General features: G+C 39.9%; 26 non-coding genes and 32 pseudogenes across 26 annotated transcripts; all 58 read right to left on the minus strand.

Moving 5' to 3' along the window:
- Positions 1-51: 51 nt before the first annotated feature.
- Positions 52-170, minus strand: LOC146028751 (5S ribosomal RNA; annotated as a pseudogene).
- Positions 171-515: 345 nt separating this feature from the next.
- On the minus strand, positions 516-634 carry LOC146027545 (5S ribosomal RNA). The gene has a single exon (XR_014454943.1). It is a non-coding gene; the product is annotated as a 5S ribosomal RNA (ribosomal RNA).
- A 344-nt stretch (positions 635-978) lies between these two features.
- On the minus strand, positions 979-1,097 carry LOC146033962 (5S ribosomal RNA). The gene has a single exon (XR_014459370.1). It is a non-coding gene; the product is annotated as a 5S ribosomal RNA (ribosomal RNA).
- Positions 1,098-1,443: 346 nt separating this feature from the next.
- LOC146034448 (5S ribosomal RNA) lies at positions 1,444-1,562 on the minus strand. Its single transcript, XR_014459854.1, has one exon. It is a non-coding gene; the product is annotated as a 5S ribosomal RNA (ribosomal RNA).
- Positions 1,563-1,906: 344 nt separating this feature from the next.
- On the minus strand, positions 1,907-2,025 carry LOC146027442 (5S ribosomal RNA). The gene has a single exon (XR_014454843.1). It is a non-coding gene; the product is annotated as a 5S ribosomal RNA (ribosomal RNA).
- Positions 2,026-2,370: 345 nt separating this feature from the next.
- LOC146028414 (5S ribosomal RNA) lies at positions 2,371-2,489 on the minus strand (annotated as a pseudogene).
- A 345-nt stretch (positions 2,490-2,834) lies between these two features.
- On the minus strand, positions 2,835-2,953 carry LOC146034352 (5S ribosomal RNA). The gene has a single exon (XR_014459759.1). It is a non-coding gene; the product is annotated as a 5S ribosomal RNA (ribosomal RNA).
- Positions 2,954-3,299: 346 nt separating this feature from the next.
- LOC146029265 (5S ribosomal RNA) lies at positions 3,300-3,418 on the minus strand (annotated as a pseudogene).
- A 346-nt stretch (positions 3,419-3,764) lies between these two features.
- Positions 3,765-3,883, minus strand: LOC146033283 (5S ribosomal RNA). The gene has a single exon (XR_014458693.1). It is a non-coding gene; the product is annotated as a 5S ribosomal RNA (ribosomal RNA).
- Positions 3,884-4,228: 345 nt separating this feature from the next.
- On the minus strand, positions 4,229-4,347 carry LOC146028085 (5S ribosomal RNA; annotated as a pseudogene).
- Positions 4,348-4,691: 344 nt separating this feature from the next.
- LOC146029298 (5S ribosomal RNA) lies at positions 4,692-4,810 on the minus strand (annotated as a pseudogene).
- Positions 4,811-5,155: 345 nt separating this feature from the next.
- On the minus strand, positions 5,156-5,274 carry LOC146028361 (5S ribosomal RNA; annotated as a pseudogene).
- A 345-nt stretch (positions 5,275-5,619) lies between these two features.
- Positions 5,620-5,738, minus strand: LOC146028015 (5S ribosomal RNA; annotated as a pseudogene).
- A 345-nt stretch (positions 5,739-6,083) lies between these two features.
- LOC146028531 (5S ribosomal RNA) lies at positions 6,084-6,202 on the minus strand (annotated as a pseudogene).
- A 345-nt stretch (positions 6,203-6,547) lies between these two features.
- On the minus strand, positions 6,548-6,666 carry LOC146028743 (5S ribosomal RNA; annotated as a pseudogene).
- A 344-nt stretch (positions 6,667-7,010) lies between these two features.
- LOC146028942 (5S ribosomal RNA) lies at positions 7,011-7,129 on the minus strand (annotated as a pseudogene).
- A 345-nt stretch (positions 7,130-7,474) lies between these two features.
- On the minus strand, positions 7,475-7,593 carry LOC146034429 (5S ribosomal RNA). The gene has a single exon (XR_014459836.1). It is a non-coding gene; the product is annotated as a 5S ribosomal RNA (ribosomal RNA).
- Positions 7,594-7,938: 345 nt separating this feature from the next.
- On the minus strand, positions 7,939-8,057 carry LOC146033781 (5S ribosomal RNA). Its single transcript, XR_014459190.1, has one exon. It is a non-coding gene; the product is annotated as a 5S ribosomal RNA (ribosomal RNA).
- A 799-nt stretch (positions 8,058-8,856) lies between these two features.
- LOC146033577 (5S ribosomal RNA) lies at positions 8,857-8,975 on the minus strand. Its single transcript, XR_014458985.1, has one exon. It is a non-coding gene; the product is annotated as a 5S ribosomal RNA (ribosomal RNA).
- A 345-nt stretch (positions 8,976-9,320) lies between these two features.
- LOC146033836 (5S ribosomal RNA) lies at positions 9,321-9,439 on the minus strand. The gene has a single exon (XR_014459245.1). It is a non-coding gene; the product is annotated as a 5S ribosomal RNA (ribosomal RNA).
- Positions 9,440-9,785: 346 nt separating this feature from the next.
- On the minus strand, positions 9,786-9,904 carry LOC146033844 (5S ribosomal RNA). The gene has a single exon (XR_014459253.1). It is a non-coding gene; the product is annotated as a 5S ribosomal RNA (ribosomal RNA).
- Positions 9,905-10,249: 345 nt separating this feature from the next.
- LOC146028001 (5S ribosomal RNA) lies at positions 10,250-10,368 on the minus strand (annotated as a pseudogene).
- Positions 10,369-10,714: 346 nt separating this feature from the next.
- Positions 10,715-10,833, minus strand: LOC146032545 (5S ribosomal RNA). The gene has a single exon (XR_014457975.1). It is a non-coding gene; the product is annotated as a 5S ribosomal RNA (ribosomal RNA).
- A 345-nt stretch (positions 10,834-11,178) lies between these two features.
- On the minus strand, positions 11,179-11,296 carry LOC146029555 (5S ribosomal RNA; annotated as a pseudogene).
- A 345-nt stretch (positions 11,297-11,641) lies between these two features.
- LOC146033179 (5S ribosomal RNA) lies at positions 11,642-11,760 on the minus strand. Its single transcript, XR_014458588.1, has one exon. It is a non-coding gene; the product is annotated as a 5S ribosomal RNA (ribosomal RNA).
- A 344-nt stretch (positions 11,761-12,104) lies between these two features.
- Positions 12,105-12,223, minus strand: LOC146032005 (5S ribosomal RNA). Its single transcript, XR_014457455.1, has one exon. It is a non-coding gene; the product is annotated as a 5S ribosomal RNA (ribosomal RNA).
- A 345-nt stretch (positions 12,224-12,568) lies between these two features.
- Positions 12,569-12,687, minus strand: LOC146029195 (5S ribosomal RNA; annotated as a pseudogene).
- A 344-nt stretch (positions 12,688-13,031) lies between these two features.
- LOC146034310 (5S ribosomal RNA) lies at positions 13,032-13,150 on the minus strand. The gene has a single exon (XR_014459717.1). It is a non-coding gene; the product is annotated as a 5S ribosomal RNA (ribosomal RNA).
- Positions 13,151-13,495: 345 nt separating this feature from the next.
- Positions 13,496-13,614, minus strand: LOC146027986 (5S ribosomal RNA; annotated as a pseudogene).
- A 345-nt stretch (positions 13,615-13,959) lies between these two features.
- On the minus strand, positions 13,960-14,078 carry LOC146028551 (5S ribosomal RNA; annotated as a pseudogene).
- A 345-nt stretch (positions 14,079-14,423) lies between these two features.
- On the minus strand, positions 14,424-14,542 carry LOC146028284 (5S ribosomal RNA; annotated as a pseudogene).
- A 345-nt stretch (positions 14,543-14,887) lies between these two features.
- LOC146028413 (5S ribosomal RNA) lies at positions 14,888-15,006 on the minus strand (annotated as a pseudogene).
- Positions 15,007-15,351: 345 nt separating this feature from the next.
- LOC146032547 (5S ribosomal RNA) lies at positions 15,352-15,470 on the minus strand. The gene has a single exon (XR_014457976.1). It is a non-coding gene; the product is annotated as a 5S ribosomal RNA (ribosomal RNA).
- Positions 15,471-15,815: 345 nt separating this feature from the next.
- On the minus strand, positions 15,816-15,934 carry LOC146028002 (5S ribosomal RNA; annotated as a pseudogene).
- Positions 15,935-16,280: 346 nt separating this feature from the next.
- Positions 16,281-16,399, minus strand: LOC146027847 (5S ribosomal RNA; annotated as a pseudogene).
- Positions 16,400-16,744: 345 nt separating this feature from the next.
- On the minus strand, positions 16,745-16,863 carry LOC146028003 (5S ribosomal RNA; annotated as a pseudogene).
- Positions 16,864-17,209: 346 nt separating this feature from the next.
- On the minus strand, positions 17,210-17,328 carry LOC146027848 (5S ribosomal RNA; annotated as a pseudogene).
- Positions 17,329-17,673: 345 nt separating this feature from the next.
- On the minus strand, positions 17,674-17,792 carry LOC146028004 (5S ribosomal RNA; annotated as a pseudogene).
- Positions 17,793-18,138: 346 nt separating this feature from the next.
- Positions 18,139-18,257, minus strand: LOC146032549 (5S ribosomal RNA). Its single transcript, XR_014457978.1, has one exon. It is a non-coding gene; the product is annotated as a 5S ribosomal RNA (ribosomal RNA).
- Positions 18,258-18,602: 345 nt separating this feature from the next.
- Positions 18,603-18,720, minus strand: LOC146029548 (5S ribosomal RNA; annotated as a pseudogene).
- Positions 18,721-19,065: 345 nt separating this feature from the next.
- Positions 19,066-19,184, minus strand: LOC146033180 (5S ribosomal RNA). The gene has a single exon (XR_014458589.1). It is a non-coding gene; the product is annotated as a 5S ribosomal RNA (ribosomal RNA).
- Positions 19,185-19,528: 344 nt separating this feature from the next.
- On the minus strand, positions 19,529-19,647 carry LOC146032006 (5S ribosomal RNA). Its single transcript, XR_014457456.1, has one exon. It is a non-coding gene; the product is annotated as a 5S ribosomal RNA (ribosomal RNA).
- A 351-nt stretch (positions 19,648-19,998) lies between these two features.
- LOC146028682 (5S ribosomal RNA) lies at positions 19,999-20,117 on the minus strand (annotated as a pseudogene).
- Positions 20,118-20,462: 345 nt separating this feature from the next.
- On the minus strand, positions 20,463-20,581 carry LOC146032550 (5S ribosomal RNA). The gene has a single exon (XR_014457979.1). It is a non-coding gene; the product is annotated as a 5S ribosomal RNA (ribosomal RNA).
- A 345-nt stretch (positions 20,582-20,926) lies between these two features.
- Positions 20,927-21,045, minus strand: LOC146027569 (5S ribosomal RNA). The gene has a single exon (XR_014454965.1). It is a non-coding gene; the product is annotated as a 5S ribosomal RNA (ribosomal RNA).
- A 345-nt stretch (positions 21,046-21,390) lies between these two features.
- On the minus strand, positions 21,391-21,509 carry LOC146027932 (5S ribosomal RNA; annotated as a pseudogene).
- Positions 21,510-21,854: 345 nt separating this feature from the next.
- LOC146027987 (5S ribosomal RNA) lies at positions 21,855-21,973 on the minus strand (annotated as a pseudogene).
- A 345-nt stretch (positions 21,974-22,318) lies between these two features.
- On the minus strand, positions 22,319-22,437 carry LOC146032551 (5S ribosomal RNA). The gene has a single exon (XR_014457980.1). It is a non-coding gene; the product is annotated as a 5S ribosomal RNA (ribosomal RNA).
- A 346-nt stretch (positions 22,438-22,783) lies between these two features.
- On the minus strand, positions 22,784-22,902 carry LOC146028005 (5S ribosomal RNA; annotated as a pseudogene).
- A 346-nt stretch (positions 22,903-23,248) lies between these two features.
- LOC146028246 (5S ribosomal RNA) lies at positions 23,249-23,367 on the minus strand (annotated as a pseudogene).
- A 345-nt stretch (positions 23,368-23,712) lies between these two features.
- LOC146028006 (5S ribosomal RNA) lies at positions 23,713-23,831 on the minus strand (annotated as a pseudogene).
- Positions 23,832-24,177: 346 nt separating this feature from the next.
- On the minus strand, positions 24,178-24,296 carry LOC146033604 (5S ribosomal RNA). The gene has a single exon (XR_014459013.1). It is a non-coding gene; the product is annotated as a 5S ribosomal RNA (ribosomal RNA).
- Positions 24,297-24,641: 345 nt separating this feature from the next.
- LOC146028007 (5S ribosomal RNA) lies at positions 24,642-24,760 on the minus strand (annotated as a pseudogene).
- A 346-nt stretch (positions 24,761-25,106) lies between these two features.
- LOC146027515 (5S ribosomal RNA) lies at positions 25,107-25,225 on the minus strand. Its single transcript, XR_014454913.1, has one exon. It is a non-coding gene; the product is annotated as a 5S ribosomal RNA (ribosomal RNA).
- A 345-nt stretch (positions 25,226-25,570) lies between these two features.
- On the minus strand, positions 25,571-25,689 carry LOC146028242 (5S ribosomal RNA; annotated as a pseudogene).
- Positions 25,690-26,034: 345 nt separating this feature from the next.
- Positions 26,035-26,153, minus strand: LOC146032552 (5S ribosomal RNA). Its single transcript, XR_014457981.1, has one exon. It is a non-coding gene; the product is annotated as a 5S ribosomal RNA (ribosomal RNA).
- Positions 26,154-26,495: 342 nt separating this feature from the next.
- Positions 26,496-26,613, minus strand: LOC146029568 (5S ribosomal RNA; annotated as a pseudogene).
- Positions 26,614-26,958: 345 nt separating this feature from the next.
- On the minus strand, positions 26,959-27,077 carry LOC146033557 (5S ribosomal RNA). The gene has a single exon (XR_014458966.1). It is a non-coding gene; the product is annotated as a 5S ribosomal RNA (ribosomal RNA).
- Positions 27,078-27,325: the final 248 nt, after the last annotated feature.

Raw genomic sequence — 27,325 nt, forward strand, 5'->3', positions numbered from 1 at the left:
TTCCAATTTAAATAGCTAGAGAATAAAAACAATTTGCCAGTAATGTGAAAAAACCTACAGCACCTGGTGTTACCATGTGGTCTCCCACCCAAGTACTAACCAGGCCCAACACTGCTTAGCTTACAAGATCAGGCGAGATTGGGCCTATCCAATGTGGTATGGCTGTAGGTGAGATAAAGGCACTTTTTTGCCCTCTTCTACTTCTATCACCAGGTAAGCTAATAAAAAAGTTTCCTAACTGTATTGGCTTACTGAAAAAAATCATGTGTTGGTAATGTAAAAAGACCTACAGGACATGATATTAGCAGGGGGTCTTAAATTAAACTACTAAAGAGGCTCAACACTGTTTAGCTGCCAAAAGCAGTTGGAATTGGCCCTAAACAGTGTGGTAAGTCTTTAGGTGATGGCTATTTTGTCTGTTTGACCTCTTCCAAATGTCTGTGCTGGCAATAAAAAGAAAAAGTTTCCAATTTAAATAGCTAGAGAATAAAAACAATTTGCCAGTAATGTGAAAAGATCTAGAGCACCTGGTGTTCCCATGTGGTCTCCCACCCAAGTACTAACCAGGCCCAACACTGCTTAGCTTCCAAGATCAGATGAGATTGGGCCTATCCAATGTGGTATGGCTGTAGGTGAAATACAGGCACTTTTTTGCCCTCTTCTACTTCTATCACCAGGTAAGCTAATAAAAATTTTCCTAACTATATTGGCTTACTGAAAAAAATCATGTGTTGGTAATGTAAAAAGACCTACAGGACATGATATTAGCAGGGGGTCTTAAATTAAACTACTAAAGAGGCTCAACACTGTTTAGCTGCCAAAAGCAGTTGGAATTGGGCCTAAACAGTGTGGTAAGTCTTTAGGTGATGGCTATTGTGTCTGTTTGACCTCTTCCAAATGTCTGTGCTGGCAATAAAAAGAAAAAGTTTCCAATTTAAATAGCTAGAGAATAAAAACAATTTGCCAGTAATGTGAAAAAACCTACAGCACCTGGTGTTCCCAAGTGGTCTCCCACCCAAGTACTAACCAGGCCCAACACTGCTTAGCTTCCAAGATCAGACGAGATTGGGCCTATCCAATGTGGTATGGCTGTAGTTGAGATACAGGCACTTTTTTGCCCTCTTCTACTTCTATCACCAGGTAAGCTAATAAAAAAGTTTCCTAACTGTATTGGCTTACTGAAAAAAATCATGTGTTGGTAATGTAAAAAGACCTACAGGACATTATATTAGCAGGGGGTCTTAAATTAAACTAATAAAGAGACTCAACACTGTTTAGCTGCCAAAAGCAGTTGGAATTGGGCCTAAACAGAGTGGTAAGACTTTAGGTGATGGCTATTGTGTCTGTTTGACCTCTTCCAAATGTCTGTGCTGGCAATAAAAATAAAAAGTTTCCAATTTAAATAGCTAGAGAATAAAAACAATTTGCAAGTAATGTGAAAAAAACCTACAGCACCTGGTGTACCCATGTGGTCTCCCACCCAAGTACTAACCAGGCCCAACACTGCTTAGCTTCCAAGATCAGACGAGATTGGGACTATCCAATGTGGTATGGCTGTAGGTGAAATGCAGGCACTTTTTTGCCCTCTTCTACTTCTATCACCAGGTAAGCTAATAAAAATTTTCCTAACTATATTGGCTTACTGAAAAAAATCATGTGTTGGTAATGTAAAAAGACCTACAGGACATGATATTAGCTGGGGGTCTTAAATTAAACTACTAAAGAGGCTCAACACTGTTTAGCTGCCAAAAGCAGTTGGAATTGGGCCTAAACAGTGTGGTAAGTCTTTAGGTGATGGCTATTGTGTCTGTTTGACCTCTTCCAAATGTCTGTGCTGGCAATAAAAAGAAAAAGTTTCCAATTTAAATAGCTAGAGAATAAAAACAATTTGCCAGTTATGTGAAAAAACCTACAGCACCTGGTGTTCCGATGTGGTCTCCCACCCAAGTACTAACCAGGCCCAACACTGCTTAGCTTCCAAGATCAGGCGAGATTGGGCCTATCCAATGTGGTATGGCTGTAGGTAAGATAAAGGCACTTTTTTGCCCTCTTCTTCTTCTATCACCAGGTAAGCTAATAAAAAAGTTTCCTAACTGTATTGGCTTACTGAAAAAAATCATGTGTTGGTAATGTAAAAAGACCTACAGGAAATGATATTAGCAGGGGGTCTTAAATTAAACTACTAAAGAGGCTCAACACTGTTTAGCTGCCAAAAGCATTTGGAATTGGGCCTAAACAGTGTGGTAAGTCTTTAGGTGATGGCTATTGTGTCTGTTTGACCTCTTCCAAATGTCTGTACTGGCAATAGAAAGAAAAAGTTTCCAATTTAAATAGCTAGAGAATAAAAACAATTTGCCAGTAATGTGAAAAATCCTACAGCACCTGGTGTTCCCATATGGTCTCCCACCCAAGTACTAACCAGGCCCAACACTGCTTAGCTTCCAAGATCGGACGAGGTTGGGCCTATGCAATGTGGTATGGCTGTAGTTGAGATACAGGCACTTTTTTGCCCTCTTCTACTTCTATCACCAGGTAAGCTAATAAAAAAGTTTCCTAACTGTATTGGCTTACTGAAAAAAATCATGTGTTGGTAATGTAAAAAGACCTACAGGACATGATATTAGCAGGGGGTCTTAAATTAAACTACTAAAGAGGCTTAACACTGTTTAGCTGCCAAAAGCAGTTGGAATTGGGCCTAAACAGTGTGGTAAGTCTTTAGGTGATGGCTATTGTGTCTGTTTGACCTCTTCCAAATGTCTGTGCTGGCAATAAAAAGAAAAAGTTTACAATTTAAATAGCTAGAGAATAAAAACAATTTGCCAGTAATGTGAAAAAACCTACAGCACCAGGTGTTCCCATGTGGTCTCCCACCCAAGTACTAACCAGGCCCAACACTGCTTAGCTTCCAAGATCAGACAAGATTGGGCCTATCCAATGTGGTATGGCTGTAGGTGAGATACAGGCACTTTTTTGCCCTCTTCTACTTCTATCACCAGGTAAGCTAATAAAAAAGTTTCCTAACTGTATTGGCTTACTGAAAAAAATTAATGTGTTGGTAATGTGAAAAGACCTACAGGACATGATATTAGCAGGGGGTCTTAAATTAAACTACTAAAGAGGCTCAACACTGTTTAGCTGCCAAAAGCAGTTGGAATTGGGCCTAAACAGTGTGGTAAGTCTTTAGGTGATGGCTATTGTGTCTGTTTGACCTCTTCCAAATGTCTGTGCTGGCAATAAAAAGAAAAAGTTTCCAATTTAAATAGCTAGAGAATAAAAACAATTTGCCAGTAATGTGAAAAAACCTACAGCACCTGGTGTTACCATGTGGTCTCCCACCCAAGCACTAACCAGGCCCAACACTGCTTAGCTTACAAGATCAGGCGAGATTGGGCCTATCCAATGTGGTATGGCTGTAGGTGAGAAAAAGGCACTTTTTTGCCCTCTTCTACTTCTATCACCAGGTAAGCTAATAAAAAAGTTTCCTAACTGTATTGGCTTACTGAAAAAAATCATGTGTTGGTAATGCAAAAAGACCTACAGGACATAATATTAGCAGGGGGTCTTAAATTAAACTACTAAAGAGGCTCAACACTGTTTAGCTGCCAAAAGCATTTGGAATTGGGCCTAAACAGTGTGGTAAGTCTTTAGGTGATGGCTATTGTGTCTGTTTCACCTCTTCCAAATGTCTGTACTGGCAATAGAAAGAAAAAGTTTCCAATTTAAATAGCTAGAGAATAAAAACAATTTGCAAGTAATGTGAAAAAAACCTACAGCACCTGGTGTTCCCATGTGGTCTCCCACCCAAGTACTAACCAGGCCCAACACTGCTTAGCTTCCAAGATCAGACGAGATTGGGCCTATCCAATGTGGTATGGCTGTAGGCGAGATAAAGGCACTTTTTTGCTCTCTTCTACTTCTATCACCAGGTAAGCTAATACAAAAGTTTCCTAACTGTATTGGCTTACTGAAAAAAATCATGTGTTGGTAATGTAAAAAGACCTACAGGACATCATATTAGCAGGGGGTCTTAAATTAAACTACTAAAGAGGCTCAACACTGTTTAGCTGCCAAAAGCAGTTGGAATTGGCCCTAAACAGTGTGGTAAGTCTTTAGGTGATGGCTATTTTGTCTGTTTGACCTCTTCCAAATGTCTGTGCTGGCAATAAAAAGAAAAAGTTTCCAATTTAAAAAGCTAGAGAATAAAAACAATTTGCCAGTAATGTGAAAAGACCTAGAGCACCTGGTGTTCCCATGTGGTCTCCCACCCAAGTACTAACCAGGCCCAACACTGCTTAGCTTCCAATATCAGACGAGATTGGGCCTATCCAATGTGGTATGGCTGTAGGTGAAATACAGGCACTTTTTTGCCCTCTTCTACTTCTATCACCAGGTAAGCTAATAAAAATTTTCCTAACTATATTGGCTTACTGAAAAAAATCATGTGTTGGTAATGTAAAAAGACCTACAGGACATGATATTAGCAGGGGGTCTTAAATTAAACTACTCAAGAGGCTTAACACTGTTTAGCTGCCAAAAGCAGTTGGAATTGGGCCTAAACAGTGTGGTCAGTCTTTAGGTGATGGCTATTGTGTCTGTTTGACCTCTTCCAAATGTCTGTGCTGGCAATAAAAAGAAAAAGTTTCCAATTTAAATAGCTAGAGAATAAAAACAATTTGCCAGTAATGTGAAAAAACCAACAGCACCTGGTGTTACCATGTGGTCTCCCACCCAAGTACTAACCAGGCCCAACACTGCTTAGCTTACAAGATCAGGCGAGATTGGGCCTATCCAATGTGGTATGGCTGCAGGTGAGATAAATGCACTTTTTTGCCCTCTTCTACTTCTATCACCAGGTAAGCTAATAATAAAGTTTCCTAACTGTATTGGCTTACTGAAAAAAATCATGTGTTGGTAATGTAAAAAGACCTACAGGACATGATATTAGCAGGGGGTCTTAAATTAAACTACTAAAGAGGCTCAACACTGTTTAGCTGCCAAAAGCATTTGGAATTGGGCCTAAACAGTGTGGTAAGTCTTTAGGTGATGGCTATTGTGTCTATTTCACCTCTTCCAAATGTCTGTACTGGCAATAGAAAGAAAAAGTTTCCAATTTAAATAGCTAGAGAATAAAAACAATTTGCAAGTAATGTGAAAAAACCTACAGCACCTGGTGTTCCCATGTGGTCTCCCACCCAAGTACTAACCAGGCCCAACACTGCTTAGCTTACAAGATCAGGCGAGATTGGGACTATCCAATGTAGTATGGCTGTAGGTGAGATAAAGGCACTTTTTTGCCCTCTTCTACTTCTATCACCAGGTAAGCTAATAAAAAAGTTTCCTAACTGTATTGGCTTACTGAAAAAAATCATGTGTTGGTAATGTAAAAAGACCTACAGGACATGATATTAGCAGGGGGTCTTAAATTAAACTACTAAAGAGGCTCAACACTGTTTAGCTGCCAAAAGCAGTTGGAATTGGCCCTAAACAGTGTGGTAAGTATTTAGGTGATGGCTATTTTGTCTGTTTGACCTCTTCCAAATGTCTGTGCTGGCAATAAAAAGAAAAAGTTTCCAATTTAAATAGCTAGAGAATAAAAACAATTTGCCAGTAATGTGAAAAGACCTAGAGCACCTGGTGTTCCCAGGTGGTCTCCCACCCAAGTACTAACCAGGCCCAACTCTGCTTAGCTTCCAAGATCAGACGAGATTGGGCCTATCCAATGTGGTATAGCTGTAGGTGAAATACAGGCACTTTTTTGCCCTCTTCTACTTCTATCACCAGGTAAGCTAATACAAAAGTTTCCTAACTATATTGGCTTACTGAAAAAAATCATGTGTTGGTAATGTAAAAAGACCTACAGGACATGATATTAGCAGGGGGTCTTAAATTAAACTACTAAAGAGGCTCAACACTGTTTAGCTGCCAAAAGCAGTTGGAATTGGGCCTAAACAGTGTGGTAAGTCTTTAGGTGATGGCTATTGTGTCTGTTTGACCTCTTCCAAATGTCTGTGCTGGCAATAAAAAGAAAAAGTTTCCAATTTAAATAGCTAGAGAATAAAAACAATTTGCCAGTAATGTGAAAAAACCTACAGCACCTGGTGTTCCCAAGTGGTCTCCCACTCAAGTACTAACCAGGACCAACACTGCTTAGCTTCCAAGATCAGACAAGATTGGGCCTATCCAATGTGGTATGGCTGTAGTTGAGATACAGGCACTTTTTTGCCCTCTTCTACTTCTATCACCAGGTAAGCTAATAAAAAAGTTTCCTAACTGTATTGGCTTACTGAAAAAAATCATGTGTTGGTAATGTAAAAAGACCTACAGGACATTATATTAGCAGGGGGTCTTAAATTAAACTAATAAAGAGACTCAACACTGTTTAGCTGCCAAAAGCAGTTGGAATTGGGCCTAAACAGAGTGGTAAGACTTTAGGTGATGGCTATTGTGTCTGTTTGACCTCTTCCAAATGTCTGTGCTGGCAATAAAAAGAAAAAGTTTCCAATTTAAATAGCTAGAGAATAAAAACAATTTGCAAGTAATGTGAAAAAACCTACAGCACCTGGTGTACCCATGTGGTCTCCCACCCAAGTACTAACCAGTACCAACACTGCTTAGCTTCCAAGATCAGACGAGATTGGGACTATCCAATGTGGTATGGCTGTAGGTGAAATACAGGCACTTTTTTGCCCTCTTCTACTTCTATCACCAGGTAAGCTAATAAAAATTTTCCTAACTATATTTGCCTACTGAAAAAAATCATGTGTTGGTAATGTAAAAAGACCTACAGGACATGATATTAGCAGGGGATCTTAAATTAAACTACTAAAGAGGCTCAACACTGTTTAGCTGCCAAAAGCAGTTGGAATTGGGCCTAAACAGTGTGGTAAGTCTTTAGGTGATGGCTATTGTGTCTGTTTGACCTCTTCCAAATGTCTGTGCTGGCAATAAAAAGAAAAAGTTTCCAATTTAAATAGCTAGAGAATAAAAACAATTTGCCAGTAATGTGAAAAAACCTACAGCACCTGGTGTTCCGATGTGGTCTCCCACCCAAGTACTACCCAGGCACAACACTGCTTAGCTTCCAAAATCAGGCGAGATTGGGCCTATCCAATGTGGTATGGCTGTAGGTGAGATAAAGGCACTTTTTTGCCCTCTTCTACTTCTATCACAAGGTAAGCTAATAAAAAAGTTTCCTAACTGTATTGGCTTACTGAAAAAAACCGCGTGTTGGTAATGTAAAAAGACCTACAGGACATAATATTAGCAGGGGGTCTTAAATTAAACTACTAAAGAGGCTCAACACTGTTTAGCTGCCAAAAGCAGTTGGAATTGGGCCTAAACAGTGTGGTAAGTCTTTAGGTGCTGGCTATTGTGTCTGTTTGACCTCTTCCAACTGTCTGTGCTGGCAATAAAAAGAAAAAGTTTCCAATTTAAATAGCTAGAGAATAAAAACAATTTGCCAGTAATGTGAAAAAAGCTACAGCACCTGGTGTTCCCATGTGGTCTCCCACCCAAGTACTAACCAGGCCCAACACTGCTTAGCTTCCAAGATCAGACGAGATTGGGCCTATCCAATGTGGTATGGCTGTAGGTGAGATACCGGCACTTTTTTGCCCTCTTCTACATCTATCACCAGGTAAGCTAATAAAAAAGTTTCCTAACTGTATTGGCTAACTGAAAAAAATCATGTGTTGGTAATGTAAAAAGACCTACAGGACATGATATTAGCAGGGGGTCTTAAATTAAACTACTAAAGAGGCTCAACACTGTTTAGCTGCCAAAAGCAGTTGGAATTGGGCCTAAACAGTGTGGTAAGTCTTTAGGTGATAGCTATTGTGTCTGTTTGACCTCTTCCAAATGTCTGTGCTGGCAATAAAAAGAAAAAGTTTCCAATTTAAATAGCTAGAGAATAAAAACAATTTGCCAGTAATGTGAAAAAACCTACAGCACCTGGTGTTCCCATGTGGTCTCCCACACAAGTACTAACCAGGCCCAACACTGCTTAGCTTCCAAGATCAGACGAGATTGGGCCTATCCAATGTGGTATGGCTGTAGGTGAGATAAAGGCACTTTTTTGCCCTCTTCTACTTCTATCACCAGGTAAGCTAATACAAAAGTTTCCTAACTGTATTGGCTTACTGAAAAAAATCATGTGTTGGTAATGTAAAAAGACCTACAGGACATGATATTAGCAGGGGGTCTTAAATTAAACTACTAAAGAGGCTCAACACTGTTTAGCTGCCAAAAGCATTTTGAATTCGGCATAAACAGTGTGGTAAGTCTTTAGGTGATGGCTATTGTGTCTGTTTGACCTCTTCCAAATGTCTGTACTGGCAATAGAAAGAAAAAGTTTCCAATTTAAATAGCTAGAGAATAAAAACATTTTGCCAGTAATGTGAAAAAACCTACAGCACCTGGTGTTCCCATGTGGTCTCCAACCCTAGTGCTAACCAGGCCCAACACTGATTAGCTTCCAAGATCAGGCCTATCCAATGTGGTATGGCTGTAGGTCAGATACAGGCACTTTTTTGCCCTCTTCTACTTCTATCACCAGGTAAGCTAATAAAAAAGTTTCCTAACTGTATTGGCTTACTGAAAAAAATCATGTGTTGGTAATGTAAAAAGACCTATAGGACATTATATTAGCAGGGGGTCTTAAATTAAACTACTAAAGAGACTCAACACTGTTTAGCTGCCAAAAGCAGTTGGAATTGGGCCTAAACAGTGTGTTAAGTCTTTAGGTGATGGCTATTGTGTCTGTTTGACCTCTTCCAAATGTCAGTGCTGGCAATAAAAAGAAAAAGTTTCCAATTTAAATAGCTAGAGAATAAAAACAATTTGCCAGTAATGTGAAAAAACCTACAGCACCTGGTGTTCCCATGTGGTCTCCCACCCAAGTACTAACCAGGCCCAACACTGCTTAGCTTCCAAGATCAGACGAGATTGGGCCTATCCAATGTGGTATTGCTGTAGGTGAGATAAAGGCACTTTTTTGCCCTCTTCTACTTCTATCACCAGGTAAGCTAATACAAAAGTTTCCTAACTGTATTGGCTTACTGAAAAAAATCATGTGTTGGTAATGTAAAAAGACCTACAGGACATTATTTTAGCAGGGGGTCTTAAATTAAACTACTAAAGAGACTCAACACTGTTTAGCTGCCATAAGCAGTTGGAATTGGGCCTAAACTTTGTGTTAAGTCTTTAGGTGATGGTTATTGTGTCTGTTTGACCTCTTCCAAATGTCAGTGCTGGCAATGAAAAGAAAAAGTTTCCAATTTAAATAGCTAGAGAATAAAAACAATTTGCCAGTAATGTGAAAAATCCTACAGCACCTGGTGTTCCCATGTGGTCTCCCACCCAAGTACTAACCAGGCCCAACACTGCTTAGCTTCCAAGATCAGACGAGATTGGGCCTATCCAATGTGGTATGGCTGTAGGTGAGATACAGGCACTTTTTTGCCCTCTTCTACATCTATCACCAGGTAAGCTAATAAAAAAGTTTCCTAACTGTATTGGCTTACTGAAAAAAATTAATGTGTTGGTAATGTAAAAAGACCTACAGGACATGATATTAGCAGGGGGTCTTAAATTAAACTACTAAAGAGGCTCAACACTGTTTAGCTGCCAAAAGCAGTTGGAATTGGGCCTAAACAGTGTGGTAAGTCTTTAGGTGATGGCTATTGTGTCTGTTTGACCTCTTCCAAATGTCTGTGCTGGCAATAAAAAGAAAAAGTTTCCAATTTAAATAGCTAGAGAATAAAAACAATTTGCCAGTAATGTGAAAAAACCTACAGCACCTGGTGTTCCCATGTGGTCTCCCACCCAAGTACTAACCAGGCCCAACACTGCTTAGCTTCCAAGATCAGACGAGATTGGGCCTATCCAATGTGATATGGCTGTAGGTGAGATAAAGGCACTTTTTTGCCCTCTTCTACTTCTATCACCAGGTAAGCTAATACAAAAGTTTCCTAACTGTATTGGCTTACTGAAAAAAACCGCGTGTTGGTAATGTAAAAAGACCTACAGGACATAATATTAGCAGGGGGTCTTAAATTAAACTACTAAAGAGGCTCAACACTGTTAAGCTGCCAAAAGCAGTTGGAATTGGGCCTAAACAGTGTGGTAAGTCTTTAGGTGCTGGCTATTGTGTCTGTTTGACCTCTTCCAACTGTCTGTGCTGGCAATAAAAAGAAAAAGTTTCCAATTTAAATAGCTAGAGAATAAAAACAATTTGCCAGTAATGTGAAAAAAGCTACAGCACCAGGTGTTCCCATGTGGTCTCCCACCCAAGTACTAACCAGTCCCAACACTGCTTAGCTTCCAAGATCAGACGAGATTGGGCCTTTCCAATGTGGTATGGCTGTAGGTGAGATACAGGCACTTTTTTGCCCTCTTCTACTTCTATCACCAGGTAAGCTAATAAAAAAGTTTCCTAACTGTATTGGCTTACTGAAAAAAATTAATGTGTTGGTAATGTAAAAAGACCTACAGGACATGATATTAGCAGGGGGTCTTAAATTAAACTACTAAAGAGGCTCAACACTGTTTAGCTGCCAAAAGCAGTTGGAATTGGGCCTAAACAGTGTGGTAAGTCTTTAGGTGATGGCTATTGTGTCTGTTTGACCTCTTCCAAATGTCTGTGCTGGCAATAAAAAGAAAAAGTTTCCAATTTAAATAGCTAGAGAATAAAAACAATTTGCCAGTAATGTGAAAAAACCTACAGCACCTGGTGTTCCCATGTGGTCTCCCACCCAAGTACTAACCAGGCCCAACACTGCTTAGCTTCCAAGATCAGACGAGATTGGGCCTATCCAATGTGGTATGGCTGTAGGTGAGATAAAGGCACTTTTTTGCCCTCTTCTACTTCTATCACCAGGTAAGCTAATACAAAAGTTTCCTAACTGTATTGGCTTACTGAAAAAAACCATGTGTTGGTAATGTAAAAAGACCTACAGGACATGATATTAGCAGGGGGTCTTAAATTAAACTACTAAAGAGGCTCAACACTGTTTAGCTGCCAAAAGCAGTTGGAATTGGGCCTAAACCGTGTGGTAAGTCTTTAGGTGATGGCTATTGTGTCTGTTTGACCTCTTCCAAATGTCTGTGCTGGCAATAAAAAGAAAAAGTTTCCAATTTAAATAGCTAGAGAATAAAAACAATTTGCCAGTAATGTGAAAAAACCTTCAGCACCTGGTGTTCCCATGTGGTCTCCCAGCCAAGTACTAAACAGGCCCAACACTGCTTAGCTCCAAGATCAGGCAAGATTGGGCCTATCCAATGTGGTATGGCTGTAGGTGAGATACAGGCACTTTTTTGCCCTCTTCTACTTCTATCACCAGGTAAGCTAATAAAAAAGTTTCCTAACTGTATTGGCTTACTGAAAAAAATCATGTTTTGGTAATGTAAAAAGACCTACAGGACATGATATTAGCAGGGGGTCTTAAATTAAACTACTAAAGAGGCTCAACACTGTTTAGCTGCCAAAAGCAGTTGGAATTGGGCCTAAACAGTGTGGTAAGTCTTTAGGTGATGGCTATTGTGTCTGTTTGACCTCTTCCAAATGTCTGTACTGGCAATGAAAAGAAAAAGTTTCCAATTTAAATAGCTAGAGAATAAAAACAATTTGCCAGTAATGTGAAAAAACCTACAGCACCTGGTGTTCCCATGTGGTCTCCCACCTAAGTACTAACCAGGCCCAACACTGCTTAGCTTCCAAGATCAGACGAGATTGGGCCTATCCAATGCGGTATGGCTGTAGGTGAGATACAGGCACTTTTTTGCCCTCTTCTACTTCTATCACCAGGTAAGCTAATAAAAAAGTTTCCTAACTGTATTGGCTTACTAAAAAAATCATGTGTTGGTAATGTAAAAAGACCTACAGGACATGATATTAGCAGGGGGTCTTAAATTAAACTACTAAAGAGGCTCAACACTGTTTAGCTGCCAAAAGCAGTTGTAATTGGGCCTAAACAGTGTGGTAAGTCTTTAGGTGATGGCTATTGTGTCTGTTTGACCTCTTCCAAATGTCTGTGCTGGCAATAAAAAGAAAAAGTTTCCAATTTAAATAGCTAGAGAATAAAAACAATTTGGCAGTAATGTGAAAAAACCTACAGCACCTGGTGTTCCCATGTGGTCTCCCACCCAAGTACTAACCAGGCCCAACACTGCTTAGCTTCCAAGATCAGACGAGATTGGGCTTATCCAATGTGGTATGGCTGTAGGTGAGATAAAGGCACTTTTTTGCCCTCTTCTACTTCTATCACCAGGTAAGCTAATACAAAAGTTTCCTAACTGTATTGGCTTACTGAAAAAAATCATGTGTTGGTAATGTAAAAAGACCTACAGGACATGATATTAGCAGGGGGTCTTAAATTAAACTACTAAAGAGGCTCAACACTGTTTAGCTGCCAAAAGCAGTTGGAATTGGGCCTAAACCGTGTGGTAAGTCTTTAGGTGATGGCTATTGTGTCTGTTTGACCTCTTCCAAATGTCTGTGCTGGCAATAAAAAGAAAAAGTTTCCAATTTAAATAGCTAGAGAATAAAAACAATTTGCCAGTAATGTGAAAAAACCTTCAGCACCTGGTGCTCCCATGTGGTCTCCCACCCAAGTACTAAGCAGGCACAACACTGCTTAGCTTCCAAGATCAGACGAGATTGGGCCTATCCAATGTGGAATGGCTGTAGGTGAAATACAGGCACTTTTTTGCCCTCTTCTACTTCTATCACCAGGTAAGCTAAAAAAAAGTTTCCTAACTGTATTGGATTACTGAAAAAAATCATGTGTTGGTAATGTGAAAAGACCTACAGAACATGATATTAGCAGGGGGTCTTAAATTAAACTACTAAAGAGGCTCAACACTGTTTAGCTGCCAAAAGCATTTGGAATTGGGCCTAAACAGTGTGGTAAGTCTTTAGGTGATGGCTATTGTGTCTGTTTGACCTCTTCCAAATGTCAGTGCTGGCAATAAAAAGAAAAAGTTTCCAATTTAAATAGCTAGATAATAAAAACAATTTGCCAGTAATGTGAAAAAACCTACAGCACCTGGTGTTCCCATGTGGTCTCCCACCCAAGTACTAACCAGGCCCAACACTGCTTAGCTTCCAAGATCAGACAAGATTGGGCCTATCCAATGTGGTATGGCTGTAGGTGAGATACAGGCACTTTTTTGCCCTCTTCTACTTCTATCACCAGGTAAGCTAATAAAAAAGTTTCCTAACGGTATTGGCTTACTGAAAAAAATCATGTGTTGGTAATGTAAAAAGACCTACAGGACATAATATTAGCAGGGGGTCTTAAATTAAACTACTAAAGAGGCTCAACACTGTTTAGCTGCCAAAAGCAGTTGGAATTGGGCCTAAACAGTGTGGTAAGTCTTTAGGTGATGGCTATTTTGTCTGTTTGACCTCTTCCAAATGTCTGTGCTGGCAATAAAAAGAAAAAGTTTCCAAATAAAATAGCTAGAGAATAAAAACAATTTGCCAGTAATGTGAAAAAACCTACAGCACCTGGTGTTCCGATGTGGTCTCCCACCCAAGTACAAACCAGGCCCAACACTGCTTAGCTTCCAAGATCAGGCGAGATTGGGCCTATCCAATGTGGTATGGCTGTAGGTGAGATAAAGGCACTTTTTTGCCCTCTTCTACTTCTATCACCAGGTAAGATAATACAAAAGTTTCCTAACTGTATTGGCTTACTGAAAAAAATCATGTGTTGGTAATGTAAAAAGACCTACAGGACATGATATTAGCAGGGGGTCTTAAATTAAACTACTAAAGAGGCTCAACACTGTTTAGCTGCCAAAAGCAGTAGGAATTGGGCCTAAACCGTGTGGTAAGTCTTTAGGTGATGGCTATTGTGTCTGTTTGACCTCTTCCAAATGTCTGTGCTGGCAATAAAAAGAAAAAGTTTCCAATTTAAATAGCTAGAGAATAAAAACAATTTGCCAGTAATGTGAAAAAACCTTCAGCACCTGGTGTTCCCATGTGGTCTCCCACCCAAGTACCAACCAGGCACAACACTGCTTAGCTTCCAAGATCAGACGAGATTGGGCCTATCCAATGTGGTATGGCTGTAGGTGAAATACAGGCACTTTTTTGCCCTCTTCTACTTCTATCACCAGGTAAGCTAATAAAAAAGTTTCCTAACTGTATTGGCTTACTGAAAAAAATCATGTGTTGGTAATGTAAAAAGACCTACAGAACATGATATTAGCAGGGGGTCTTAAATTAAACTACTAAAGAGGCTCAACACTGTTTAGCTGCCAAAAGCATTTGGAATTGGGCCTAAACAGTGTGGTAAGTCTTTAGGTGATGGCTATTGTGTCTGTTTGACCTCTTCCAAATGTCTGTGCTGGCAATAAAAAGAAAAAGTTTCCAATTTAAATAGCTAGAGAATAAAAACAATTTGCCAGTAATGTGAAAAAACCTTCAGCACCTGGTGTTCCCATGTGGTCTCCCACCCAAGTACTAACCAGGCCCAACACTGCTTAGCTTCCAAGATCAGACGAGATTGGGCCTATCCAATCTGGTATGGCTGTAGATGAAATACAGGCACTTTTTTGCCCTCTTCTACTTCTATCACCAGGTAAGCTAATACAAAAGTTTCCTAACTGTATTGGCTTACTGAAAAAAATCATGTGTTGGTAATGTAAAAAGACCTACAGGACATGATATTAGCAGGGGGTCTTAAATTAAACTACTAAAGAGGCTCAACACTGTTTAGCTGCCAAAAGCATTTTGAATTGGGCATAAACAGTGTGGTAAGTCTTCAGGTGATGGCTATTGTGTCTGTTTGACCTCTTCCAAATGTCTGTACTGGCAATAGAAAGAAAAAGTTTCCAATTTAAATAGCTAGAGAATAAAAACAATTTGCCAGTAATGTGAAAAAACCTACAGCACCTGGTGTTCCCATGTGGTCTCCAACCCTAGTACTAACCAGGCCCAACACTGCTTAGCTTCCAAGATCAGACAAGATTGAGCCTATCCAATGTGGTATGGCTGTAGGTGAGATACAGGCACTTTTTTGCCCTCTTCTACTTCTATCACCAGGTAAGCTAATAAAAATGTTTCCTAACTGTATTGGCTTACTGAAAAAAATCATGTGTTGGTAATGTAAAAAGACCTATAGGACATTATATTAGCAGGGGGTCTTAAATTAAACTACTAAAGAGACTCAACACTGTTTAGCTGCCAAAAGCAGTTGGAATTGGGCCTAAACAGTGTGTTAAGTCTTTAGGTGATGGCTATTGTGTCTGTTTGACCTCTTCGAAATGTCAGTGCTGGCAATAAAAAGAAAAAGTTTCCAATTTAAATAGCTAGAGAATAAAAACAATTTGCCAGTAATGTGAAAAAACCTACAGCACCTGGTGTTCCCATGTGGTCTCCCACCCAAGTACTAACCAGGCCCAACACTGCTTAGCTTCCAAGATCAGACGAGATTGGGCCTATCCAATGTGGTATGGCTGTAGGTGAGATACAGGCACTTTTTTGCCCTCTTCTACATCTATCACCAGGTAAGCTAATAAAAAAGTTTCCTAACTGTATTGGCTTACTGAAAAAAATCATGTGTTGGTAATGTAAAAAGACCTACAGGACATGATATTAGCAGGGGGTCTTAAATTAATCTACTAAAGAGGCTCAACACTGTTTCGCTGCCAAAAGCAGTTGGAATTGGGCCTAAACAGTGTGGTAAGTCTTTAGGTGCTGGCTATTGTGTCTGTTTGACCTCTTCCAAATGTCTGTGCTGGCAATAAAAAGAAAAAGTTTCCAATTTAAATAGCTAGAGAATAAAAACAATTTGCCAGTAATGTGAAAAAAGCTACAGCACCAGGTGTTCCCATGTGGTCTCCCACCCAAGTACTAACCAGTCCCAACACTGCTTAGCTTCCAAGATCAGACGAGATTGGGCCTTTCCAATGTGGTATGGCTGTAGGTGAGATACAGGCACTTTTTTGCCCTCTTCTACTTCTATCACCAGGTAAGCTAATAAAAAAGTTTCCTAACTGTATTGGCTTACTGAAAAAAATTAATGTGTTGGTAATGTAAAAAGACCTACAGGACATGATATTAGCAGGGGGTCTTAAATTAAACTACTAAAGAGGCTCAACACTGTTTAGCTGCCAAAAGCAGTTGGAATTGGGCCTAAACAGTGTGGTAAATCTTTAGGTGATGGCTATTGTGTCTGTTTGACCTCTTCCAAATGTCTGTGCTGGCAATAAAAAGAAAAAGTTTCCAATTTAAATAGCTAGAGAATAAAAACAATTTGCCAGTAATGTGAAAAAACCTACAGCACCTGGTGTTCCCATGTGGTCTCCAACCCAAGTACTAACCAGGCCCAACACTGCTTAGCTTCCAAGATCAGACGAGATTGGGCCTATCCAATGTGATATGGCTGTAGGTGAGAAAAAAGCACTTTTTTGCCCTCTTCTACTTCTATCACCAGGTAAGCTAATACAAAAGTTTCCTAACTGTATTGGCTTACTGAAAAAAAACACGTGTTGGTAATGTAAAAAGACCTACAGGACATGATATTAGCAGGGGGTCTTAAATTAAACTACTAAAGAGGCTCAACACTGTTTAGCTGCCAAAAGCAGTTGGAATTGGGCCTAAACAGTGTGGTAAGTCTTTAGGTGCTGGCTATTGTGTCTGTTTGACCTCTTCCAACTGTCTGTGCTGGCAATAAAAAGAAAAAGTTTCCAATTTAAATAGCTAGAGAATAAAAACAATTTGCCAGTAATGTGAAAAAAGCTACAGCACCAGGTGTTCCCATGTGGTCTCCCACCCAAGTACTAACCAGTCCCAACACTGCTTAGCTTCCAAGATCAGACGAGATTGGGCCTTTCCAATGTGGTATGGCTGTAGGTGAGATACAGGCACTTTTTTGCCCTCTTCTACTTCTATCACCAGGTAAGCTAATAAAAAAGTTTCCTAACTGTATTGGCTTACTGAAAAAAATTAATGTGTTGGTAATGTAAAAAGACCTACAGGACATGATATTAGCAGGGGGTCTTAAATTAAACTACTAAAGAGGCTCAACACTGTTTAGCTGCCAAAAGCAGTTGGAATTGGGCCTAAACAGTGTGGTAAGTCTTTAGGTGATGGCTATTGTGTCTGTTTGACCTCTTCCAAATGTCTGTGCTGGCAATAAAAAGAAAAAGTTTCCAATTTAAATAGCTAGAGAATAAAAACAATTTGCCAGTAATGTGAAAAAACCTACAGCACCTGGTGTTCCCATGTGGTCTCCAACCCAAGTACTAACCAGGCCCAACACTGCTTAGCTTCCAAGATCAGACGAGATTGGGCCTATCCAATGTGATATGGCTGTAGGTGAGAAAAAGGCACTTTTTTGCCCTCTTCTACTTCTATCACCAGGTAAGCTAATACAAAAGTTTCCTAACTGTATTGGCTTACTGAAAAAAAACACGTGTTGGTAATGTAAAAAGACCTACAGGACATGATATTAGCAGGGGGTCTTAAATTAAACTACTAAAGAGGCTCAACACTGTTTAGCTGCCAAAAGCAGTTGGAATTGGGCCTAAACAGTGTGGTAAGTCTTTAGGTGCTGGCTATTGTGTCTGTTTGACCTCTTCCAACTGTCTGTGCTGGCAATAAAAAGAAAAAGTTTCCAATTTAAATAGCTAGAGAATAAAAACAATTTGCCAGTAATGTGAAAAAAGCTACAGCACCAGGTGTTCCCATGTGGTCTCCCACCCAAGTACTAACCAGTCCCAACACTGCTTAGCTTCCAAGATCAGACGAGATTGGGCCTTTCCAATGTGGTATGGCTGTAGGTGAGATACAGGCACTTTTTTGCCCTCTTCTACTTCTATCACCAGGTAAGCTAATAAAAAAGTTTCCTAACTGTATTGGCTTACTGAAAAAAATTAATGTGTTGGTAATGTAAAAAGACCTACAGGACATGATATTAGCAGGGGGTCTTAAATTAAACTACTAAAGAGGCTCAACACTGTTTAGCTGCCAAAAGCAGTTGGAATTGGGCCTAAACAGTGTGGTAAGTCTTTAGGTGATGGCTATTGTGTCTGTTTGACCTCTTCCAAATGTCTGTGCTGGCAATAAAAAGAAAAAGTTTCCAATTTAAATAGCTAGAGAATAAAAACAATTTGCCAGTAATGTGAAAAAACCTACAGCACCTGGTGTTCCCATGTGGTCTCCCACCCAAGTACTAACCAGGCCCAACACTGCTTAGCTTCCAAGATCAGACGAGATTGGGCCTATCCAATGTGGTATGGCTGTAGGTGAGATAAAGGCACTTTTTTGCCCTCTTCTACTTCTATCACCAGGTAAGCTAATACAAAAGTTTCCTAACTGTATTGGCTTACTGAAAAAAACCATGTGTTGGTAATGTAAAAAGACCTACAGGACATGATATTAGCAGGGGGTCTTAAATTAAACTACTAAAGAGGCTCAACACTGTTTAGCTGCCAAAAGCAGTTGGAATTGGGCCTAAACCGTGTGGTAAGTCTTTAGGTGATGGCTATTGTGTCTGTTTGACCTCTTCCGAATGTCTGTGCTGGCAATAAAAAGAAAAAGTTTCCAATTTAAATAGCTAGAGAATAAAAACAATTTGCCAGTAATGTGAAAAAACCTTCAGCACCTGGTGTTCACATGTGGTCTCCCAGCCAAGTACTAACCAGGCCCAACACTGCTTAGCTCCAAGATCAGGCAAGATTGGGCCTATCCAATGTGGTATGGCTGTAGGTGAGATACAGGCACTTTTTTGCCCTCTTCTACTTCTATCACCAGGTAAGCTAATAAAAAAGTTTCCTAACTGTATTGGCTTACTGAAAAAAATCATGTTTTGGTAATGTAAAAAGACCTACAGGACATGATATTAGCAGGGGGTCTTAAATTAAACTACTAAAGAGGCTCAACACTGTTTAGCTGCCAAAAGCAGTTGGAATTGGGCCTAAACAGTGTGGTAAGTCTTTAGGTGATGGCTATTGTGTCTGTTTGACCTCTTCCAAATGTCTGTACTGGCAATGAAAAGAAAAAGTTTCCAATTTAAATAGCTAGAGAATAAAAACAATTTGCCAGTAATGTGAAAAAACCTACAGCACCTGGTGTTCCCATGTGGTCTCCCACCTAAGTACTAACCAGGCCCAACACTGCTTAGCTTCCAAGATCAGACGAGATTGGGCCTATCCAATGCGGTATGGCTGTAGGTGAGATACAGGCACTTTTTTGCCCTCTTCTACTTCTATCACCAGGTAAGCTAATAAAAAAGTTTCCTAACTGTATTGGCTTACTAAAAAAATCATGTGTTGGTAATGTAAAAAGACCTACAGGACATGATATTAGCAGGGGGTCTTAAATTAAACTACTAAAGAGGCTCAACACTGTTTAGCTGCCAAAAGCAGTTGTAATTGGGCCTAAACAGTGTGGTAAGTCTTTAGGTGATGGCTATTGTGTCTGTTTGACCTCTTCCAAATGTCTGTGCTGGCAATAAAAAGAAAAAGTTTCCAATTTAAATAGCTAGAGAATAAAAACAATTTGGCAGTAATGTGAAAAAACCTACAGCACCTGGTGTTCCCATGTGGTCTCCCACCCAAGTACTAACCAGGCCCAACACTGCTTAGCTTCCAAGATCAGACGAGATTGGGCTTATCCAATGTGGTATGGCTGTAGGTGAGATAAAGGCACTTTTTTGCCCTCTTCTACTTCTATCACCAGGTAAGCTAATACAAAAGTTTCCTAACTGTATTGGCTTACTGAAAAAAATCATGTGTTGGTAATGTAAAAAGACCTACAGGACATGATATTAGCAGGGGGTCTTAAATTAAACTACTAAAGAGGCTCAACACTGTTTAGCTGCCAAAAGCAGTTGGAATTGGGCCTAAACCGTGTGGTAAGTCTTTAGGTGATGGCTATTGTGTCTGTTTGACCTCTTCCAAATGTCTGTGCTGGCAATAAAAAGAAAAAGAAAAAGTTTCCAATTTAAATAGCTAGAGAATAAAAACAATTTGCCAGTAATGTGAAAAAACCTTCAGCACCTGGTGTTCCCATGTGGTCTCCCACCCAAGTACTAAGCAGGCACAACACTGCTTAGCTTCCAAGATCAGACGAGATTGGGCCTATCCAATGTGGTATGGCTGTAGGTGAGATACAGGCACTTTTTTGCCCTCTTCTACTTCTATCACCAGGTAAGCTAATAAAAAAGTTTCCTAACGGTATTGGCTTACTGAAAAAAATCATGTGTTGGTAATGTAAAAAGACCTACAGGACATAATATTAGCATGGGGTCTTAAATTAAACTACTAAAGAGGCTCAACACTGTTTAGCTGCCAAAAGCAGTTGGAATTGGGCCTAAACAGTGTGGTAAGTCTTTAGGTGATGGCTATTTTGTCTGTTTGACCTCTTCCAAATGTCTGTGCTGGCAATAAAAAGAAAAAGTTTCCAAATAAAATAGCTAGAGCATAAAAACAATTTGCCAGTAATGTGAAAAAACCTACAGCACCTGGTGTTCCCATGTGGTCTCCCACCCAAGTACTAACCAGGCCCAACACTGCTTAGCTTCCAAGATCAGACGAGATTGGGCCTATCCAATGTGGTATGGCTGTAGGTGAGATAAAGGCACTTTTTTGCCCTCTTCTACTTCTATCACCAGGTAAGATAATACAAAAGTTTCCTAACTGTATTGGCTTACTGAAAAAAATCATGTGTTGGTAATGTAAAAAGACCTACAGGACATGATATTAGCAGGGGGTCTTAAATTAAACTACTAAAGAGGCTCAACACTGTTTAGCTGCCAAAAGCAGTAGGAATTGGGCCTAAACCGTGTGGTAAGTCTTTAGGTGATGGCTATTGTGTCTGTTTGACCTCTTCCAAATGTCTGTGCTGGCAATAAAAAGAAAAAGTTTCCAATTTAAATAGCTAGAGAATAAAAACAATTTGCCAGTAATGTGAAAAAACCTTCAGCACCTGGTGTTCCCATGTGATCTCCCACCCAAGTACTAACCAGGCCCAACACTGCTTAGCTTCCAAGATCAGACGAGATTGGGCCTATCCAATGTGGTATGGCTGTAGGTGAAATACAGGCACTTTTTTGCCCTCTTCTACTTCTATCACCAGGTAAGCTAATAAAAAAGTTTCCTAACTGTATTGGCTTACTGAAAAAAATCATGTGTTGGTAATGTAAAAAGACCTACAGAACATGATATTAGCAGGGGGTCTTAAATTAAACTACTAAAGAGGCTCAACACTGTTTAGCTGCCAAAAGCATTTGGAATTGGGCCTAAACAGTGTGGTAAGTCTTTAGGTGATGGCTATTGTGTCTGTTTGACCTCTTCCAAATGTCAGTGCTGGCAATAAAAAGAAAAAGTTTCCAATTTAAATAGCTAGAGAATAAAAACAATTTGCCAGTAATGTGAAAAAACCTTCAGCACCTGGTGTTCCCATGTGGTCTCCCACCCAAGTACTAACCAGGCCCAACACTGCTTAGCTTCCAAGATCAGACGAGATTGGGCCTATCCAATCTGGTATGGCTGTAGGTGAAATACAGGCACTTTTTTGCCCTCTTCTACTTCTATCACCAGGTAAGCTAATACAAAAGTTTCTTAACTGTATTGGCTTACTGAAAAAAATCATGTGTTGGTAATGTAAAAAGACCTACAGGACATGATATTAGCAGGGGGTCTTAAATTAAACTACTAAAGAGGCTCAACACTGTTTAGCTGCCAAAAGCATTTTGAATTGGGCATAAACAGTGTGGTAAGTCTTTAGGTGATGGCTATTGTGTCTGTTTGACCTCTTCCAAATGTCTGTACTGGCAATAGAAAGAAAAAGTTTCCAATTTAAATAGCTAGAGAATAAAAACAATTTGCCAGTAATGTGAAAAAACCTACAGCACCTGGTGTTCCCATGTGGTCTCCAACCCTAGTACTAACCAGGCCCAACACTGCTTAGCTTCCAAGATCAGACAAGATTGGGCCTATCCAATGTGGTATGGCTGTAGGTGAGATACAGGCACTTTTTTGCCCTCTTCTACTTCTATCACCAGGTAAGCTAATAAAAATGTTTCCTAACTGTATTGGCTTACTGAAAAAAATCATGTGTTGGTAATGTAAAAAGACCTATAGGACATTATATTAGCAGGGGGTCTTAAATTAAACTACTAAAGAGACTCAACACTGTTTAGCTGCCAAAAGCAGTTGGAATTGGGCCTAAACAGTGTGTTAAGTCTTTAGGTGATGGCTATTGTGTCTGTTTGACCTCTTCCAAATGTCAGTGCTGGCAATAAAAAGAAAAAGTTTCCAATTTAAATAGCTAGAGAATAAAAACAATTTGCCAGTAATGTGAAAAAACCTACAGCACCTGGTGTTCCCATGTGGTCTCCCACCCAAGTACTAACCAGGCCCAACACTGCTTAGCTTCCAAGATCAGACGAGATTGGGCCTATCCAATGTGGTATGGCTGTAGGTGAGATACAGGCACTTTTTTGCCCTCTTCTACATCTATCACCAGGTAAGCTAATAAAAAAGTTTCCTAACTGTATTGGCTTACTGAAAAAAAATCATGTGTTGGTAATGTAAAAAGACCTACAGGACATGATATTAGCAGGGGGTCTTAAATTAAACTACTAAAGAGGCTCAACACTGTTTCGCTGCCAAAAGCAGTTGGAATTGGGCCTAAACAGTGTGGTAAGTCTTTAGGTGCTGGCTATTGTGTCTGTTTGACCTCTTCCAAATGTCTGTGCTGGCAATAAAAAGAAAAAGTTTCCAATTTAAATAGCTAGAGAATAAAAACAATTTGCCAGTAATGTGAAAAAAGCTACAGCACCAGGTGTTCCCATGTGGTCTCCCACCCAAGTACTAACCAGTCCCAACACTGCTTAGCTTCCAAGATCAGACGAGATTGGGCCTTTCCAATGTGGTATGGCTGTAGGTGAGATACAGGCACTTTTTTGCCCTCTTCTACTTCTATCACCAGGTAAGCTAATAAAAAAGTTTCCTAACTGTATTGGCTTACTGAAAAAAATTAATGTGTTGGTAATGTAAAAAGACCTACAGGACATGATATTAGCAGGGGGTCTTAAATTAAACTACTAAAGAGGCTCAACACTGTTTAGCTGCCAAAAGCAGTTGGAATTGGGCCTAAACAGTGTGGTAAGTCTTTAGGTGATGGCTATTGTGTCTGTTTGACCTCTTCCAAATGTCTGTGCTGGCAATAAAAAGAAAAAGTTTCCAATTTAAATAGCTAGAGAATAAAAACAATTTGCCAGTAATGTGAAAAAACCTACAGCACCTGGTGTTCCCATGTGGTCTCCAACCCAAGTACTAACCAGGCCCAACACTGCTTAGCTTCCAAGATCAGAAGAGATTGGGCCTATCCAATGTGATATGGCTGTAGGTGAGATAAAGGCACTTTTTTGCCCTCTTCTACTTCTATCACCAGGTAAGCTAATACAAAAGTTTCCTAACTGTATTGGCTTACTGAAAAAAAACACGTGTTGGTAATGTAAAAAGACCTACAGGACATGATATTAGCAGGGGGTCTTAAATTAAACTACTAAAGAGGCTCAACACTGTTTAGCTGCCAAAAGCAGTTGGAATTGGGCCTAAACAGTGTGGTAAGTCTTTAGGTGCTGGCTATTGTGTCTGTTTGACCTCTTCCAACTGTCTGTGCTGGCAATAAAAAGAAAAAGTTTCCAATTTAAATAGCTAGAGAATAAAAACAATTTGCCAGTAATGTGAAAAAAGCTACAGCACCAGGTGTTCCCATGTGGTCTCCCACCCAAGTACTAACCAGTCCCAACACTGCTTAGCTTCCAAGATCAGACGAGATTGGGCCTTTCCAATGTGGTATGGCTGTAGGTGAGATACAGGCACTTTTTTGCCCTCTTCTACTTCTATCACCAGGTAAGCTAATAAAAAAGTTTCCTAACTGTATTGGCTTACTGAAAAAAATTAATGTGTTGGTAATGTAAAAAGACCTACAGGACATGATATTAGCAGGGGGTCTTAAATTAAACTACTAAAGAGGCTCAACACTGTTTAGCTGCCAAAAGCAGTTGGAATTGGGCCTAAACAGTGTGGTAAGTCTTTAGGTGATGGCTATTGTGTCTGTTTGACCTCTTCCAAATGTCTGTGCTGGCAATAAAAAGAAAAAGTTTCCAATTTAAATAGCTAGAGAATAAAAACAATTTGCCAGTAATGTGAAAAAAACTACAGCACCTGGTGTTCCCATGTGGTCTCCCACCCAAGTACTAACCAGGCCCAACACTGCTTAGCTTCCAAGATCAGACGAGATTGGGCCTATCCAATGTGGTATGGCTGTAGGTGAGATACAGGCACTTTTTTGCCCTCTTCTACATCTATCACCAGGTAAGCTAATAAAAAAGTTTCCTAACTGTATTGGCTTACTGAAAAAAATCATGTGTTGGTAATGTAAAAAGACCTACAGGACATGATATTAGCAGGGGGTCTTAAATTAAACTACTAAAGAGGCTCAACACTGTTTCGCTGCCAAAAGCAGTTGGAATTGGGCCTAAACAGTGTGGTAAGTCTTTAGGTGCTGGCTATTGTGTCTGTTTGACCTCTTCCAAATGTCTGTGCTGGCAATAAAAAGAAAAAGTTTCCAATTTAAATAGCTAGAGAATAAAAACAATTTGCCAGTAATGTGAAAAAAGCTACAGCACCAGGTGTTCCCATGTGGTCTCCCACCCAAGTACTAACCAGTCCCAACACTGCTTAGCTTCCAAGATCAGACGAGATTGGGCCTTTCCAATGTGGTATGGCTGTAGGTGAGATACAGGCACTTTTTTGCCCTCTTCTACTTCTATCACCAGGTAAGCTAATAAAAAAGTTTCCTAACTGTATTGGCTTACTGAAAAAAATTAATGTGTTGGTAATGTAAAAAGACCTACAGGACATGATATTAGCAGGGGGTCTTAAATTAAACTACTAAAGAGGCTCAACACTGTTTAGCTGCCAAAAGCAGTTGGAATTGGGCCTAAACAGTGTGGTAAGTCTTTAGGTGATGGCTATTGTGTCTGTTTGACCTCTTCCAAATGTCTGTGCTGGCAATAAAAAGAAAAAGTTTCCAATTTAAATAGCTAGAGAATAAAAACAATTTGCCAGTAATGTGAAAAAACCTACAGCACCTGGTGTTCCCATGTGGTCTCCCACCCAAGTACTAACCAGGCCTAACACTGCTTAGCTTCCAAGATCAGACGAGATTGGGCCTATCCAATGTGATATGGCTGTAGGTGAGATAAAGGCACTTTTTTGCCCTCTTCTACTTCTATCACCAGGTAAGCTAATACAAAAGTTTCCTAACTGTATTGGCTTACTGAAAAAAAACACGTGTTGGTAATGTAAAAAGACCTACAGGACATGATATTAGCAGGGGATCTTAAATTAAACTACTAAAGAGGCTCAACACTGTTTAGCTGCCAAAAGCAGTTGGAATTGGGCCTAAACAGTGTGGTAAGTCTTTAGGTGCTGGCTATTGTGTCTGTTTGACCTCTTCCAACTGTCTGTGCTGGCAATAAAAAGAAAAAGTTTCCAATTTAAATAGCTAGAGAATAAAAACAATTTGCCAGTAATGTGAAAAAAGCTACAGCACCAGGTGTTCCCATGTGGTCTCCCACCTAAGTACTAACCAGTCCCAACACTGCTTAGCTTCCAAGATCAGACGAGATTGGGCCTTTCCAATGTGGTATGGCTGTAGGTGAGATACAGGCACTTTTTTGCCCTCTTCTACTTCTATCACCAGGTAAGCTAATAAAAAAGTTTCCTAACTGTATTGGCTTACTTAAAAAATTAATGTGTTGGTAATGTAAAAAGACCTACAGGACATGATATTAGCAGGGGGTCTTAAATTAAACTACTAAAGAGGCTCAACACTGTTTAGCTGCCAAAAGCAGTTGGAATTGGGCCTAAACAGTGTGGTAAGTCTTTAGGTGATGGCTATTGTGTCTGTTTGACCTCTTCCAAATGTCTGTGCTGGCAATAAAAAGAAGAAGTTTCCAATTTAAATAGCTAGAGAATAAAAACAATTTGCCAGTAATGTGAAAAAACCTACAGCACCTGGTGTTCCCATGTGGTCTCCCACCCAAGTACTAACCAGGCCCAACACTGCTTAGCTTCCAAGATCAGACGAGATTGGGCCTATCCAATGTGGTATGGCTGTAGGTGAGATAAAGGCACTTTTTTGCCCTCTTCTACTTCTATCACCAGGTAAGCTAATACAAAAGTCTCCTAACTATATTGGCTTACTGAAAAAAACCATGTGTTGGTAATGTAAAAAGACCTACAGGACATGATATTAGCAGGGGGTCTTAAATTAAACTACTAAAGAGGCTCAACACTGTTTAGCTGCCAAAAGCAGTTGGAATTGGGCCTAAACCGTGTGGTAAGTCTTTAGGTGATGGCTATTGTGTCTGTTTGACCTCTTCCAAATGTCTGTGCTGGCAATAAAAAAAAGTTTCCAATTTAAATAGCTAGAGAATAAAAACAATTTGCCAGTAATGTGAAAAATCCTTCAGCACCTGGTGTTCCCATGTGGTCTCCCAGCCAAGTACTAACCAGGCCCAACACTGCTTAGCTCCAAGATCAGGCAAGATTGGGCTTATCCAATGTGGTATGGCTGTAGGTGAGATACAGGCACTTTTTTGCCCTCTTCTACTTCTATCACCAGGTAAGCTAATAAAAAAGTGTCCTAACTGTATTGGCTTACTGAAAAAAATCATGTTTTGGTAATGTAAAAAGACCTACAGGACATGATATTAGCAGGGGGTCTTAAATTAAACTACTAAAGAGGCTCAACACTGTTTAGCTGCCAAAAGCAGTTGGAATTGGGCCTAAACAGTGTGGTAAGTCTTTAGGTGATGGCTATTGTGTCTGTTTGACCTCTTCCAAATGTCTGTACTGGCAATGAAAAGAAAAAGTTTCCAATTTAAATAGCTAGAGAATAAAAACAATTTGCCAGTAATGTGAAAAAACCTACAGCACCTGGTGTTCCCATGTGGTCTCCCACCTAAGTACTAATCAGGCCCAACACTGCTTAGCTTCCAAGATCAGACGAGATTGGGCCTATCCAATGCGGTATGGCTGTAGGTGAGATACAGGCACTTTTTTGCCCTCTTCTACTTCTATCACCAGGTAAGCTAATAAAAAAGTTTCCTAACTGTATTGGCTTACTAAAAAAATCATGTGTTGGTAATGTAAAAAGACCTACAGGACATGATATTAGCAGGGGGTCTTAAATTAAACTACTAAAGAGGCTCAACACTGTTTAGCTGCCAAAAGCAGTTGGAATTGGGCCTAAACAGTGTGGTAAGTCTTTAGGTGATGGCTATTGTGTCTG

Source organism: Crinia signifera, chromosome 8 (assembly GCF_055691185.1).
Source record: "Crinia signifera chromosome 8, ASM5569118v1, whole genome shotgun sequence".
Lineage (NCBI taxonomy): Eukaryota > Metazoa > Chordata > Amphibia > Anura > Myobatrachidae > Crinia > Crinia signifera.